Genomic DNA, 17,601 nt, shown 5'->3' on the forward strand with positions numbered 1-17,601 from the left:
GCCGAGTTCAAAAAGGTTGTTGCCTGTGTTCTCCTCTAGGATTTTGGTGGAATTTTGTCTCACATTTAGATCTTTCATCCATTTTGAGTTTATCTTGGTGTCTGGTGCAAGAGAGTGGTCTAGTTTCATTCTTCTGCATGTGGATGTCCAATCTTCCCAGCACCATTTATTGAAGAGACTGTCTTTCTTCCAATGGATAGTCTTTCCTCCTTTATCGAATATTAGTTGACCATAAAGTTGAGGGTCCACTTCTGGATCCTCTATTCTGTTCCATTGATCTATGTGTCTGTTTTTGTGCCAGGAGCACACTGTCTTGATGACCACGGCTTTGTAGTAGAACCTGAAATCAGGCATTGTGATGCCCCCAGCTATGGATTTTCCTTTTTAAAATTCCCCTGGCTATTCGGGATGTTTTCTGATTCCACACAAATCTCAACATAATTTGTTCCAACTCTCTGAATAAAGTCCATGTTATTTTGAGAGGGATTGCATTAAACGTGTAAGTTGCCCTGGGTAACATTGACACTTTTACAATATTAATTCTGTCAATCTATGAGCATGGAATATTTTTCCATCTCTTTATGTCTTCCTCAAATTCTTTCAGAAGTGTTCTCTCATTTTTAGGGTATAGATCCTTTACCTCTTTGGTTAGGTTTATTCTTAGGTATCTTATGCTTTGGGTGCAATTGTAAATGGGATTGACTCCTTAATTTCTCTTTCTTCAGTCTCATTGTTAGTGTCTAGACGTGCCACTGACTTCTGGGCATTGATTTTGTATCCTGCCTAACTGGCAAATTGCTGTATGAGTTCTAGCAATGTTGGGGTGGAGGCTTTTGGGTTTTCTATGTAGAGAATCATGTCATCGGCGAAGAGGGGGAGTTTGACTTCTTCGCCAATTTGAATGCCTTTTATTTCTTTTTTTTTGTCTGATTGCTGAGGCTACTACTTCTATTACTATGTTGAATAGCAGTGGTGAGAGTGGTCATCCCTGTCTTGTTCCTGATCTTAGCGGAAAGGCTCCCAGTGCTTCCCATTGAGAATGATATTTGCTGTGGCCCTTTGTAGATGGCTTTAAAGATGTTGAGGAATGTTCCCTCTATCCCTACAGTCTGAAGAGTTTTGATCAGGAATGGATGCTGTAGTTTGTCAAATGCTTTCTCTGCATCTATTGAGAGGATCATGTGGGTCTTGTTTTTTCTCTTGCTGATATGATGAATCACATTGATTGTTTTACAAGTGTTGAACCAGCCTTGCATCCCAGGGATAAATCCTCCTTCGTCATGGTGAATAGTCTTCTTGAAGTATTGTTGTATCCTATTGGCTAGTATCTTGTTGAGAATTTTTGCATTCATGTTCATCAGGGATATTGCTCTATATTCTCCTTTATGGTGGGGTCTTTGTCTGGTTTTGGAATTAATGTGATGCTCGCCTCAGAGAACGAGTTTTGAAGTATTCCATCTCTTTCTATACTTCTAAGCAGCTTTAGTAGAATAGGTATGGTTTCTTCTTTAAACATATGATAGCATTCCCCAGGGAAGCCATCTGGCCCTGGACTTTGTGTCTTGGGAGGTTTTTGATGACTGCTTCAAATTCCTCCCTGGTTATTGGCCTGTTCAGGTTTTCTATTTCTTCCAGTTCCAGTTTTGGTAGTTTGTGGCTTTCCAGGAATGCATCCATTTCTTCTAGATTGCCTAATTTTTTGGCATATAGCTGTTCATAATATGTTTTTAAAATCGTTTGTATTTCCTTGGTGTTGGTAGTGATCTCTCCTTTCTCATTCATGATTTTATTCTCTTCTTTTTAATAAGTCTGGCTAATGGTTTATCTATCTTATTAATTCTTTCAAAAAACCAACTCCTGGTTTTGTTGATCTGTTCCACAGTTCTTCTGGTCTCGATTTCATTGAGTCTGCTCTAATCTTTATTAACTCTTTTCTGTTTGGTGTAGGATCTATTTGCTGTTTTTTTCTCTAGCTCCTTTAGGTGTAAGGTTAGCTTTTGTATTTGAGCTATTTCAAGTTTTTGGATGGATGCTTGTATTGCGATGTATTTCCCCCTCGGGACTGCTTTTGCTGTATCCCGAAGATTTTGAATGGTTGTATCTTCATTCTCAGTAGTTTCCATGAATATTTTTAATTCTTCCTTAATTTTCTGGTTGAACCTTTCATCTTTTAGCAGGATGGTCCTCAACCTCCACGTGTTTGAAGTCCTTCCAAACTTCTTGTTGTGATTTAGTTCTAATTTCAAGGCATTATGGTCTGAGAATATGCAGGGGACGATCCCAATCTTTTGGTATTGGTTCAGACCTGATTTGTGACCCAGTATATGGTCTATTTTGGAGAAAGTTCCATGTGCATTTGAGAAGAATGTGTATTCAGTTGCATTTGGACGTAAAGTTCTGTAGATACTTGTGAAATCCATCTGGTCCAGTGTATCATTTAAAACTCTTGTGTCTTTGGAGATGTTGTGCTTAGAAGACCTATCAAGTGTAGAAAGAGGTATTCCCATATTTCTGACCAGCGTGACAACAGGAAATAAAGTCATCAGTTTTGCTTGATGCTTAATTCATTTGTTTTTTCTATATTTCTTGGGGCAATAGACTTTTACCTCTTTGCTTCTATGTCCTATGAGCACTATATTGCCATATGCAACCTTTAAAAGATAGAATGCTTTTCCATGAAAATATATTCCACTCTCTAAATGTGTATTGAGTGTCTACTATATTTCAAATGATGAAGTGACCCTGGATGATAAATATATGAATGAGATATATCCTAATTTCAAGGATTCTGCATTATAGAAGAGTGCATAAACTTTAAATTTATGTAATAAGTTTACAAATATAAAATGACATGGTAAGTGGTATTAGAGAGGACAAATGTTAATCCATAAAAAGAGCAGTTGGAGATATCTCTGACTTATTTCACTTAGCCTGCCACCGTCTGGTTCCATCCACATTGTTACAAGGGACAAGATTTCATTCTTTTTGCTAGCTCTATAGTATTCAGTTGTATATAAATACCACCTCTCTTTCACCTATTCATCATCCAACAGACATCTGGGTTCACTCCATAGTTTGGCTATTGTGGACATTTCTGCAGTAAACATTTTGGTGCAAGGACCACTTTGAATCTGTAGTTTTGTATCATTTGAGTAAATACTTAGTTGTGCCATTGCTGGGTCTTAGGGGTGCTCTACTTTTACTTTCTTGAGGAACCTCCATACTGTTTTCCAGAGTGGCTGCAAAAACTTGCATTCCTACAAATCAACAGTGTATGAGGGTTCTCCTTCCTTGCATCCTCGCCAGCATCTGTTGTTTCCTGGGTTCCTTTTTAGCCATCTGATGGTGGTTTGTCATTGTATTTTTGAGTTGCATTTCCCTGATGACGAGAGGTCTTGGACATTTTTTTCATATGTCTGTTAGCCATTTACCTGTTCTTTGCAGAAATGTCTGTACATGTCTTCTGGCCATGTCTTGACTGGATTCTTTTTGGTTGTTTTTGGCTGTTAAGGTGGATGAGTTCTTCATAGATTTTGGGTGCTAACACTTATCTGATATGTTCTTTGCAAACATCTCCCATTCTCCAGATTGTCTTTTAATTTTGTTGACTGTTTCCTTTCCTGTGCAAAAGCTTTTATCCTGGTGAATTCCCAGTAGTTCATTTATACTTTTTCCCCCTTCACTCATATGTGGAATTTAAGAAACAAAACTGATGTACACAAGGGAAGGGAAGGAAAAATAAAATAGGATAAAAACAAAGAGGGAGGCAAACCATAAGAGACTCTTAGCTATAGGAAACAAACTGAGGGTTGCTGGAAGGGAGGTAGGTGGGGGGATGGGGTGTTTGGGTGATGCGTGCTAAATAGGGCACTTGATGTAACCAGCACTGGTTGCTATTGAAGAATCATGTATTCTACCCCCAAATTAATAATAATGATATGTTAATTAACTTTAATTTTTAAAAAGTAAAAAAAGTTAACAACAACGTAAAAAAAAGATGTGAAAAAAATGTACCAAAAAATTCACACTTCTCATTAGCTTTTAAAAAATATATAAGTATTTTTCATTTTAAATATGTGTTAATATGATATATATGTGGAATTGAAGAAACGAAGCCTATGAATGTATGGGAAGGAGGAAAGAAAACAATGAAAGAGGGAAACAGGCCATAACAGGTTCTTTAATGACAGAGAACTGAGGGCTGATAGGGGGAGATGGTTGGTGAATGGTCTGGATGGATTAAGGTATTAAGGAGGGTACTTGTGATGAGCACTGGGGTTGTATATAAGTGAGGAATCACTGAATTCTACTCAATAAATTAATATTAAACTATATGCTCACTAACTAAAATTTAAATTAAAAAATAAATGTGGGTTAACAACAACAACAAAAAGAACAGTTGGAGAGAATTAACTACTACTTGAATATAACTGGTGGTGGTAGGACCTCAACTTCAAAGGAACTAAGAATATATTTGGAAATCTGAGGACTTACACATAGTTTAGTAATGTTTTAATGCCTTGCAGAATGCTGGTTACATTTTGAAGTACAAGTGCAACATCACTTTGTGTGTTCACATGATTTGTATGTGGTAATATTGTTGAGTGTAATGATGCTTCTTGGTCATTAAAAAAAAAAAACAAGCTGAAATGGATTAGTTATGAGAAAAAACTTCCAGAAGCATGGAAAATATTGAAGAGTGCCTGGTATTTTGAATAAAAGGTCTTTTGTGTAAAGCTGTTGCTACTTTGAATAACTGGTTTTATTTGGTGGCTAAACTAGAGATTAGTGCAACTATTAATTTAATACAAATTGTTGGAGAACATCATCAAAATACGAAATCCCACTGATCGCCCTGTGATCACAGACTCCTCATTCCTTTCTCTATCCTTGCAATGTGGGTTCCACATGCCTTTCCCACTCTCAGGGGTACTCCAAGGACATACCCTTGAGATAATAATGTTGTGTTCGCAACACCTGCATGGTATATGTGACCTAACCCAGTTAGAGCCTCTATAAACTTTTAAGATGGAGCAGGTATTTTGGGATCCATTCATCTTGCTGCCACCAATCACAAGTCTTGAATGTAAGTTCCCTTTGCTTACTAAACCTGCCACCTACCAACCTGGAGTGGCTTGCCTCTTTTTCTTCAGGTTCTCCCTACCCTCTGAGTGTGGGGGGCCAGTTTCAGGTTTCACCCAAGAATCTCCCAAGAGGGTTATGAACCAACACACATTCACTGAGCTATCACCTGATATGTAAATGTTTTAAAGAAGCCACATTTCCATCATTAAGTTCACCCAAATCCACATTTCTACCAAAGTCTATGATAAAGTAGAACACAATGCCATATAGTGGTCAAAAATATAGGCTTTAGTTTCAATCCTAGATTCTCAGTTTTCTACATGAGTTGCCTTGGGATTGTTACTTGACCTCTCTAAGCCTTACTTTTCTTAAACTCTAAAATGTGAATAATAATTGTGTCTATCATATAAGACAGTTTTGAGCATTAAATGAGATAATAGTTGTAAAGCATATTTGAAATAGTTAAGTGCTTAATAAGTGATATGCATTATAACAGTATTATATGGTGAACAATATCCTTCTCAAGAAACTGGGGCTTAACTAGTAAGAATATATAATAATTGATTAATTTAATATAATAGGACTATAAACTTATTGGTCATTCTACATGGAATCCCTCTGCAGCAAGGCCAGCTTATTTACATCTCTTTTATGTCCAGTTGCCTCCTTCAATAGTCGCATGGATGAAGGTCTAATCCCCACTTCAGACAAAACCAATCAGAACATTTGTCAGGAGATTATTAGAACTGACTACATCAACTCCATGTGCCCTGGATATCTCTCAGTATGCTGAGATAAGTAAGGAAGGTACTTGGGGTTAGTCAAAGTTTAAGAACACTAGGCAGGACTTCACTCAGCCTTCATAATATAAGCATTTAGAAATTAATTTTGGGGGGGCACTTGGGTGGTTCAGTTGACTAAGTGTATGCCTTTGGCACAGATCATGATCCCAGGGTCCTGGATTGAGGCCCACATCAGGTTCCTTGCTCAGCATAGAGTCTGATTCTTCCTCTGACCCTCCTCCTGCTCCTGCTCTCCCTCTTGCTCTCTCTTTTACTCAAATAAATAAATAAAATCTTTTTTAAAAGAAATTAATTTGGGAAGGAACATATCACTTTCTAAATGAAGTTTAAAAAGACAAGTCATGCTCTTCTGAAACTGTTCTTTAAGCTGGCTTTATGCTAGCACATACTTGGAATGTAATCCAAGGCTTAGATAAGCAAAGAAACATATTTACTGATTCTACAGCTGAGTCTTTAGAATATTCCATTTCTAAATGTATAAATTGGTAGGCTTTATTCCTCCTGTCACCACTGTAGACGAGAATCAAAAGAGGGGGGCCTGGGTGGCTCAATCAATTGAACATCTAACTCTTCATTTCAGCTCAGATTACAACCTCATGGTTCTGAGTAGGAGTCAGGATCCCTGCTCAACAGAGACTCTGTTTTGCCCACTCACTCTACTCTAACACTTGCTCCAGAACTAACTCTCTCTCTCAAATAAATAAATAAAATATTTAAAAGTTAAATAAAATAAGTATAATTTCCTCAAAAAGACAAAAATAAAGAAAGGAGTGAGGAGCCTCCAAATATCAGCTCACAGGTCACAGGTGACAAGCTCACAGGTCAACCAGCCAGGGTCATGGCTGTTTTATGATGTTCCCCAACAATTTGTAATAAATTAATAGTTGTCACTAATCTCTAGTTTAGCAACCAAAGAAAATCAGTTATTCGAAGTAGCAACAGCTTTACATAAAAGACCTTTTATTCAAAATACCAGGCACTCTTCAATATTTTCCATGCTTCTGGAAGTTTTTTTCCCCATAACCAGTCCATTTCAGCCTGTTTTAAAATGCCCAAGAAGCATCATTACACTCAACAATATTACCACATACAAAGCATGTGAACACACAAAGTGATGTTGCACTTGTACTTCAAAATGTAACCAGCATTCTGCAAGGCATTAAAACATTACTAAACTATGTGGAAGTCCTCAGATTTCCTTTCTATATTGTTTTATTGGAGGTAGATTGGCCAACATATAGTATAACACCCAGTGGTCATCCCATCAAGTGCCCTCCTTAGTGCCCATCACCTAGTCACCTCATCCCCCCCACCTCTCCTTCCACTACCACTTGTTCTTCACCCAGAGTTAGGATTCTCGCAGGTTCTATCACCCTCTCTAATATTTCCCATTCACTTTCTCTCCTTTCCCCTTTAATCCCTCTCACTTTTTTATATATCCCATATGAATGCAACCATATAAAGTTTGTCCTTCTCCAATTGACTTACTTCACTCAGCATAATACCCCCCAGTTCTATCCACATTGAAACAAATGGTTGGTATTAGTCCTTTCTACTGGCTAAATCATATTTGATTGTATATATAGACCACATCTTCTTTATCCATTCATCTTTCGATGGACACCGAAGCTCTTTGACAGTTTGGCTATTGTGGACAATGCTGCTGTGAACATAGGGGTGCAGGTGTCTCAGCTTTTCACTGTATCTGTATCTTTGTGGTAAATCCTCAGCAATGCAATTGCTGGGTTGTGGGGTAGCTCTATTTTAACTCTTTGAGGAACCTCCACACGGTTTTCCAGAGTGGCTGCACCAGTTCACATTCCCACCAACAGTGAAAGAGGGTTCCTCTTTCTCCACATCCATTCCAACATTTGTTGTTTCCCCTCTTGTTAATTTTCCCCATTCTCACTGGTGTGAGGTGGTATCCCATTGTGGTTTTGATGTGTATTTCCCTGATGGCAAGTGATGTGGAGCATTTTCTCAGGTGCTTTTTGGCCATGTCTATGTCTTCCCATGTGAAATTTCTGTTCATGTCTTTTGCCCATTTCATGATTGGATTGTTTGTTTCTTTGGTGTTGAGTTTAATAAGTTCTTAATAGACCTTGGATACTAGCCCTTTATCTGATAGGTCATTTGCAAATATCTTCTCCCATTCTGTAGGTTGTCTTTTAGTTTTGTTGACTGTTTCTTTTGCTGTGCAGAAGTTTCTTATCTTGATGAGGTCCCAATAGTTCATTTTTGCTTTTCTTTCTTTTGCCTTCGTGGATGTATCTTGCAAGAAGCTGCTGTGGCCAAGTTCAAAAAGGGTGTTGCTTGCGTTCTCCACTAGGATTTTGATGGATTCTTGCCACACAATTACATCTATCATATATTTTGATTTTATCTTGGTGTCTGTTTTAAGAGAGTGGTCTAGTTTCATTCTTCTGCATGTGGATGTCCAATTTTCCCAGCACCATTTATTGAAGAGGCTGTCTTTCTTCCAGTGGATAGTCTTTCCTTCTTTGTCGAATAATAGTTGACCATAAAGTTCAGGGTCGACTTCTGGGTTCTCTATTCTGTTCCATTGATCTATGTGTCTGTTTTTGTGCCAGTACCACACTGTCTTGATGACCACAGCTTTGTAGTACAACCTGAAATCTGGCACTGTGATGCCCCCAGCTATGGTTTTCTTTTTTAAAATTCCCCTGGCTATTTGGGGTCTTTTCTGATGCCACACAAATCTTAAGATTATTTGTTCCAGCTCTCTGAAGAAAGTCCATGATATTTTGATAGGGATTGCATTAAATGAGTAAATTGCCCTGGGTAGCATTGACATTTTCACCATATTAATTGTTCCAATCCATGAGCATGGAATATTTTTCCATCTCTTTGTGTCTTTCACAATTTCTTTCAAAAGTGTTCTGTAGTTTTTAGCGTATATTACCACTTTGGTTAGGTTTATTCCTAGGTATCTTATGATTTGGGTTGCAATTGAAAATGGGATTGACTCCTTAATTTCTCTTTCTTCAGGCTCATTGTTAGTGTATAGAAATGCCACTGATTTCTGGGCATTGATTTCGTATCCTTCCACATTGCGGAATTGCTGTATGAGTTCCACCAGTCTTGGAGTAGAGTCCTTTGTGTTTTCTAGGTACAGTATCATGTCAGCTGTGAAGAGGGAGGGTTTGACTTTTTCTTGCCAGTTTGAATGCCTTTTATTTCTTTTTGTTGCCTGATTGCTGAGGCTAAAATCCTCACATTTCCAATAATGTTCTTAGTTTAGTTATATTGCAAAACTGAAGTAATCAAAACAGTATGGTACTGACACAAAATGAATAATTAAGTAATTTTAAAATGAAATAAAAACCATCCATCAACCTAATTCACGATATTATTTTTAAATTAATTAATCTATTGTAATTTTATTTTCATCTGTTTGTTTACTTTTGTTAGATATTAGAAAGGACAAGCTCTGTGATATGACTCTATTCTTTTAACTTTTCCCTCAAGTGTTTTTTTATTCATGAGAGAGACACACAGAGACAGAGAGGGAGGCAGAGACACAGACAGAGGGAGAAGCAGGCTCCATACAGGGAGCCTGATGTGGTATTCAAGCCCAGTGCTCCAGGATCAGGCCCTAGGATGAAGGCAGTGCTAAATGTTTATAGCAGCAATGCGCACAATACCCAAAGTGTGGTAGGAGCCTCGGTGTCCATTGAAAATTGAATGGATAAAGAAGATGTGATCTATATATACACTGGTATATTATTAAGCCATTAGAAACGACAAATACCCACCATTTGCTTCAATGTTGATAGAACTGGAGGGTATTATGCTGAGTGAAGTAAGTCAATCAGACAAGGACAATCATTATATGGGTTCACTCATACGGGGAATGTAATAAATAGTGAAAAGGATTATAGGGGAACTGAGAGAAAATGAGTGGGAAATATCAGAAAGGGTGACAATACGTGAGAGGCTCCTAACTCTAGGAATTGATCAAGGGGTAGTGGAAGGGGAGGCAGGCTGGGGGATTGGATGAATAGGTGAGAGGGACTAGGGGGGCACCTGATGGGATGAGCACTGGTGTTATACTATATGTTGGCAACTTAAAGTCCATAAGTAGTATTCAAAAAATTACTCATCACAGGGGGCATCTGGGTTCTGCAGTCCATTATATGTCCAACTCTTGGTTGGTCATGATCAGGTCATGATCTCAGGTTCCTGGGTTAGAACCCCAAATCAGGCTGTGGAATCTGCTTGAGATTTTCTCTCTTACTCTGCCCCTTCTGCTTGGTCTGTCTTTCTCTCTCTCAAATAAGTGAATAAAATATTTTTTTGAAAAATCACTCATTACAGGGTTCTATCTCTCAGGAATTAACATGGCTTAGTTTTTCTCTGTGCTCAGATTATGTGGAGGCAGCCCATGGGATATGTGGCATTGGGGCACCCTTGGTGATGAATTTGAAATCACAGCAGCTGAAGATGTTGGTTATGTTCCCCTCAGTGATCCAAGTGATACATTCCCATGTCTGCTACATAGGATAGGATATTCCAGGAAGGTCATTATTTTCTTTAAATTATTCGAGGTATCATGTCACTCCCTTTTGGCTTTCCTTATTATTAACTGGAAATCCATTATCTATCTAAATGATGACCTTCTAACACAGATTTTCAAAACGTTTTGCTATTTGCTTACTATTCCTAAGATTTCAGTCTCTTAAGTTTACTGCATTTTCTCTTTTGCTTGTCCAGGTGCAGATTACCTTTTATATCTGCCAGCAATATTTCTGAGGTACACCTGACATTGACTCTTATTATTTCTTTCATCAGAATTTGACACATTATCAATACTAGTTGCAAAAGGGGCTGAGAGATTTTGCTCATTTTTTCCCAAAAATCATAGGATAACAATGAAAATGGGATACTGCTAGTTTTTGGTGTTAAAATCTTTTTACCATAATGTAACCTCCCTCTTCCTATTCAAAACCAATCTTGGGGATCATTGCTGTCTTTTTTGTCAATACATTAAAGATTTACTTGTTCAAACTGATAATTACCATTTCAATTTGCAATATCTTTAATTGGCTTCTAGGATCATCCACCACTATAAACTTACTCATTTAACAGTTTCTAAGTTACTGGTGTTTCACTTCACAGTATTTGAGAAGAGATCGTCCCCTGTGTATTTTCAGACCATAATGCTTTGAAATAAGAACTAACCACAAGAAGAAGTTTGGAAGGATTTCAAACACCATACTGCTAAAAGATGAAAGGGTCAACCAGGAAATTAAGGATTAAAAAGATTCATGGAAACTAATGAGAATGAAGATGCAACCATTCAAAATCCGTGGGATACAGCAAAAGCAGGCCTGAGGGGGAAATGAATCACAATACAAGCATCCATCCAAAAGCTGGAAAGAACTTAAATACAAAACCTAACCTTATACCTAAAGGAGCTAGAGAAAAAACAGCAAATAGATCCTACACCCGGCAGAAGAGACTTAATAAATATTCGGGCAGAACTCAATGAAAGAGAGACCAGAAGAACTGTGGACCAGAAAAACAAAACCAGAAGTTGGTTCTTTGAAAGAATCAATAAGATAGATAAATCAGTAGCCAGCCTTATTAAAAAGAAGAGAGAGAAGACTCAAATTAATAAAGTCATGAATGAGAAAGGAGAGATCACTACCAACACCAAGGAAATACAAATGATTTTAAAGCATATTATGAGCAGCTATACACCAATAAATTAGACAGTCTAGAAGAAATGAACGCATTTCTGGAAAACCACAAACTACGAAAACTGGAACTGGAAGAAATAGAAAACCTGAACAGGCCAATAACCAGGGAGGAATTTGAAGTAGTCATTAAAAAACTCCCAAGACACAAAAGTCCAGGGCCAGATGGCTTCCCAGGGGAATGCTATCAAACGTTTAAAGAAGAAACCATACCAATTCTACTAAAGCTGTTTGGAAAGATAGAAAGAGATGGAATACTTCCAGACTCGTTCTATGAGGTCAGCATAACCGTAATTCCAAAACCAGACAAATACCCCACTAAAAAGGAGACTTACAGACCAATATCCCTGATGACCATGGATGCAAAAATTTTCAGCAAATACTAGCCAATAGGATCCAAAAATACATTAGAAGATTATTGACCATGACCAAGTGGGATTTATCCCGGGACACAAGGCTGGTTCAGCACTTGTAAAACAATCAATATGATTCATCATATCAGCAAGAGAAAAAAGAGGAACCGTAGTATCCCCTCAATAGATACAGAGAAAGCATTTGACAAACTACAGCATCCATTCGTGATCAAAACTCTTCAGAGTGTAGGGATAGAGGGAACATTCCTCAACATCTTTAAAGCCATCTACGAAAAGCCCACAGCAAATATCACCCTCAATGGGGAAGCACTGGGAGCCTTTCCCCTAAGATCAGGAACAAGACAGGATGTCCACTCTCACCACACTATTCAACATAGTACTGGAAGTCCTAGCCTCAGCAATCAGACAACAAAAAGACATTAAAGGCATTCAAATTGGCAAAGAAGAAGTCAAACTCTCCCTCTTCGCCGATGACATGATACTCCACGTAAAAACCCAAAAGCCTCAACCCCAAGATTGCTAGAACTCATACAGCAATTCGGTAGCGTGGCAGGATACAAAATCAATGCCCAGAAATCAGTGGCATTTCTATACACTAACAATGAGACTGAAGAAAGAGAAATTAAGGAGTCAATCCCATGTACAATTGCACCCAAAAGCATAAGATACCTAGGAATAAACCTAACCAAAGAGGTAAAGGATCTATACCCTAAAAACTATAGAACACTTCTGAAAGAAATTGAGGAAGACACAAAGAGATGGAAAAATATTCCATGCTCATGGATTGGCAGAATTAATATTGTGAAAATGTCAATGTTACCCAGGGCAATTTACACTTTTAATGCAATCCCTATCAAAATACCACGGACTTTCTTCAGAGAGTTAGAACAAATTATGTTGAGATTTGTGTGGAAATAGAAAAGACCCTGACTAGCCAGGGGAATTTGAAAAAAGAAAACCATAGCTGGGGGCATCACAATGCCAGATTTCAGGTTGTACTACAAAGCTGTGGTCATCAAGACAGTGTGGTACTGGCACAAAAACAGACACATAGATCAATGGAACAGAATAGAGAACCCAGAAGTGGACCCTGAACTTTATAATCAACTAATATTCGATAAAGGAGTAAAGACTATCCATTGGAAGAAAGACAGTCTCTTCAATAAATGGTGCAGGGAAAGTTGGACATCCACATGCAGAAGAATGAAACTAGACCATTCTATTACACCAGACATCAAGATAAAATAAAAAATGGATGAACGATCTAATTGTGAGACAAGATTCCCTCAAAATGCTAGAGGAGAACACAGGCAACACCCTTTTTTGAACTCGGCCACAGTAACTTCTTGCAAGATACATCCACGAAGGCAAAAGAAACAAAAGCAAAAATGAATTATTGGGACTTCATCAAGATAAAAAGCTTTTGCACAGTAAAGGATACAGTCAACAAAACTCAAAGACAACCTACAGAATGGGAGAAGATATTTGCAAATGACCTATCAGATAAAGGGCTAGTTTCCAAGATCTATAAAGATCTTATTAAACTCAACACCAAAGAAACAAACAATCCAATCGTGAAATGGGCAAAAGACATGAAGACAAATCTCACAGAGGAACACATAGACATGGCCAACACGCACATGAGAAAATGGTCCGCATCACTTGCCATCAGGGAAATACAAATCAAATCCACAAGGAGATACCACCTCACACCAGTGAGAATGGGGAACATTAACAAGGCAGGAAACCACAAATGTTGGAGAGGATGCGGAGAAAAGGGAACCCTCCTGCACTGTTGGTGGGAATGTGAACTGGTGCAGCCACTCTGGAAAACTGTGTGGAGGTTCCTCTAAGAGTTAAAAATAGACCTGCCCTACGACCCAGCAATTGCACTGCTGGGGATTTACCCCAAAGATTCAGATGCGATTAAACACCGGTACACCTGCACCCCGATATTTCTAGCAGCAATGTCCACAATAGCCAAACTGTGGAAGGAGCCTCAGTGTCCATCGAAAGATGAATGGATAAGGAAGATGTGGTCTATGTATACAATGGAATATTCCTCAGCCATTAGAAATGACAAATACTCACCATTTGCTTCAACGTGGTTGGAACTGGAGGGTATTATGCTGAGTGAAATAAGTCAATCGGAGAAGGACAAACATTATATGATCTCATTCATTTGGGGAATATAAAAATATTGGAAGGGAATAAAGGGGAAAGGAGAAAAAAATGAGTGGAAAATATCAGAAAGGGAAAAAAAACTTGAGAGACTCTAAGTCTGGGAAACGAACAAGGGGTGGTATAAAGGCACGTGGGCGGGGCCTGGGAGTGACTGTGTGACAGGCACTGAGGGGGGCACTTGATGGGATGAGCACTGGGTGTTATGCTATATTTTGGCAAATTGAACTCCAATAAAAAATAAATAAATAAAAATAAAAAATAATTTAAACAGGTTCAAATGTATAAATTCCCTTATTACCACACATATGTGGATATTATTCATATTTATTTTATCTAGAGTGCTAGATTATGTTTTTTCTTTCTTCTAACAATAAGATTTGTCAGAATTTCATATTCATTATATACATATTCACTATGATTTTGCAAAATAAGTATTTTGGAATTGTCTCAATCTTGGTATCTACTACATTGGGTGATACAGTTTTCCATACATATTCAGTAAATGCTTTTTAGTTGAATTATTTCCTATAAATTATTTTTTTGTTTTGCTTATTGTATAGTTCTATTATCGGAAAGGAAGACTTTTCAATTCTGCGTTTGTACTTTCTATAACCAGAGAATATTGTATTCTGGCTTTGCGTACAGTGGCTTCAATATTGAGGAATACAAATCTACAGTCATGCTTGGAAGAGGATAGCATGGACAGTGGCAGCTAACAAAGCCACTTAGGAGGCTTTTCCTTCAGTTACTATGAAGACATTTCTATTGCTTCCCATAGTTGCTTTGCACTTTCTTCAGCCCCAAGGGGAGACTACTCTGACCCTCACTAAAGAAAAATCTTCAGGGAATCTGTGTATATGTCCCAAGGTAGAAGACAGGTTTCCAAGTTTCAATGCTGATGAAATCCTAATTCTCCTTTACAAGAGGGATCTTATACTATGTTATTTCTGCATCCTAGCCACATGAGTTAAAAAGAGAGAAGAAAAAAACACAATTGGAATCTGGTGTTTATCTGCAGCGTAAATGATGTACCAAAGTCAATGACATAGCAGTGAGGAGATTCCTTAGCTAATTTCCCTTGTGATTTAATTAAATGTAGTATAGTCTAAGACATAGTCTTGCTGGTATAGGAAATTTTAAAGCAAATGTTACTAATGCCTTCCATTTCTGAAAAATGACCAAACAGAGCATATGCTGTGAGTATATCTGGGAGGAATATAATCCATGTTATTTATTACTTTTCTAGAAAGTAATGAAGTTAATATATAAGAGAACTTAAATACTTTTGGATTATTCTTTTAACATAAGTCATTCATTATACCTCCTTAGACATTCATTTTGCATTTAGGAGGAGAAACTATAGCCTATCAATTAAAACCACTAAAATAAAAATTATATATATATTATATATATATAATATACCGAATATATATGGAAAATGGTACCGCCAAATGTAGTAGGTACCAATTTTATAGATATATATATATCCTATTCATATTTAAATAGTATTTTTTATAGATTAAAATTAATTTCTCCATCATCCGGTTTTCTTCTATATACAACTAGAGAGTTATATACAACTAGAGTGTGTATAACCATATTTTTTTGCTGAAAGTAGAATTAGATAACTGTCATGGTTAAAAAAAGAGAGATTTTCCTTTTGGGATAATGTTCACCTGATCCTGTCGTGAAAGCTCACTAGGTGCTATTTCCAAATAGTTATATATTTTTCTTGCTCTTAATGCCAGGAAAAAAAGGATCATTCAATGTCTTATTCATAATGGCAATAAGAGATACATTGGACATTTGATTATATGCAACCAATATAAATGTCAAATTTGTTTTTGTGGAATCAGAGAAACAAAAATCAATAAAAAAGTATTTTTTAAATTAGTCCATTTTCTCCTCCAAAATTTTATTTTATTTTATTTTATTATTTATTTTTAAAGATTTTATTTACTTATTCATGAGAGACACAGAAAGGCAAAAACATAGACAGAGGGAGAAGTAGTCTCCTTGCATGGAGTCTGGTACAGTAACCAATCCCCCAACCGCGATCAAACCCTGAGCTAAAGGCAAATATTCAACCACTGAGTTACCCAGGCATCCCTCATCCAAAATTTTATTGAATTATAAATTCTACATTGACTGCTAGTCATAATATTCCTCAAAAACTTTTTGAATAGTAGTATAGTCTCCAGAAAGTGCAATTTTATTTTGTTGGAGAAATGTTAGGACTTTAAAAGATTAATATACACAGATTGATTTAATGGGACAAGTAAAATAATTATTGGCCATGCTAATAGAACTTGACTTTTTTTAAAAAAAGATTTTATTTATTTATTCATGAGATACAGAGAGAGAGAAAGAGAGAGAGAGGTACAGACACAGGCAGAAGGAGAAGCAGGCTCCATTCCATGCAGGGAACCTGACGTGGGACTCAATTCCGGGTCTCCAGGATCACACCCTGGGCAGAAGTTGGCGCTAAACCACCGAGCCACCCAGGCTGCCCAGAACTTGACTTTTTAACCAGGTTTAACTAATGAACTTTTATGGTATATATCTACTGGATCAAAAGTGTTCTACTGGGACCATTAATGCTGTAGCATAAAATCTATATTCATATTTCAATAAAATTTTATCATCCAAAATGTCCATAAATGCTTACCTTGGATCCTTCACATTGCATTTAGCTGATTTTTCTTGGTGATATATAGGGGATATCAAATGTATTTCTTTACAACTGGGACTTAAAGAAGTAGTTATATGCATACTTACATACAAAAGAACAATTTTTATTATGGGCACTAATAATTTCTCTAATCCAATTTCTACTTGTCATCTGTATATATATAATATATATGTATATGTATATATATGTATGTATATATATATAAATGGAATATATATATTCTATTGAAATACCTTGTTTCTCTACAAACAAGATTTCTATATATTTTTTCTTAATTTTGGCAAGAATACTTAAAATGACTATAGTTGTACTGTTTTCTACACTTAAAATTTGGTAATTGAGTATATCTTACATGAAGTCTGTCTTCCCAATAGCCAAGCTATGGAAACATCTTATGTTCATTGAAGGTTAAATTTATTTCTGACTTTGAAAATATGCTTGACTTTTCTCAACCACTGTAGAAATATTGATGAACACAATGATTCAAAAAATAATGAGCCTTCCACATTGATGTTGAATTCTACTCTTTTTGTTTGTTTTGTTTTCTGGAGAACTCACATACTAATCTTTTTTTTAAATAATAATTTTATTTTTTATTGGTGTTCAATTTGCCAACATACAGAATAACACCCAGTGCTCATCCCATCAAGTGCCCACCTCATTCCCCACCACCCAGTCACCACCCCCCCGCCTTCCACCACCCCTAGTTCGTTTCCCAGAGTTAGAAGTCTTCCATGTTCTGT

The sequence above is a fragment of the Canis lupus genome, chromosome 8 (assembly GCF_011100685.1).
Source record: "Canis lupus familiaris isolate Mischka breed German Shepherd chromosome 8, alternate assembly UU_Cfam_GSD_1.0, whole genome shotgun sequence".
Classification (NCBI taxonomy): Eukaryota; Metazoa; Chordata; class Mammalia; order Carnivora; family Canidae; genus Canis; species Canis lupus.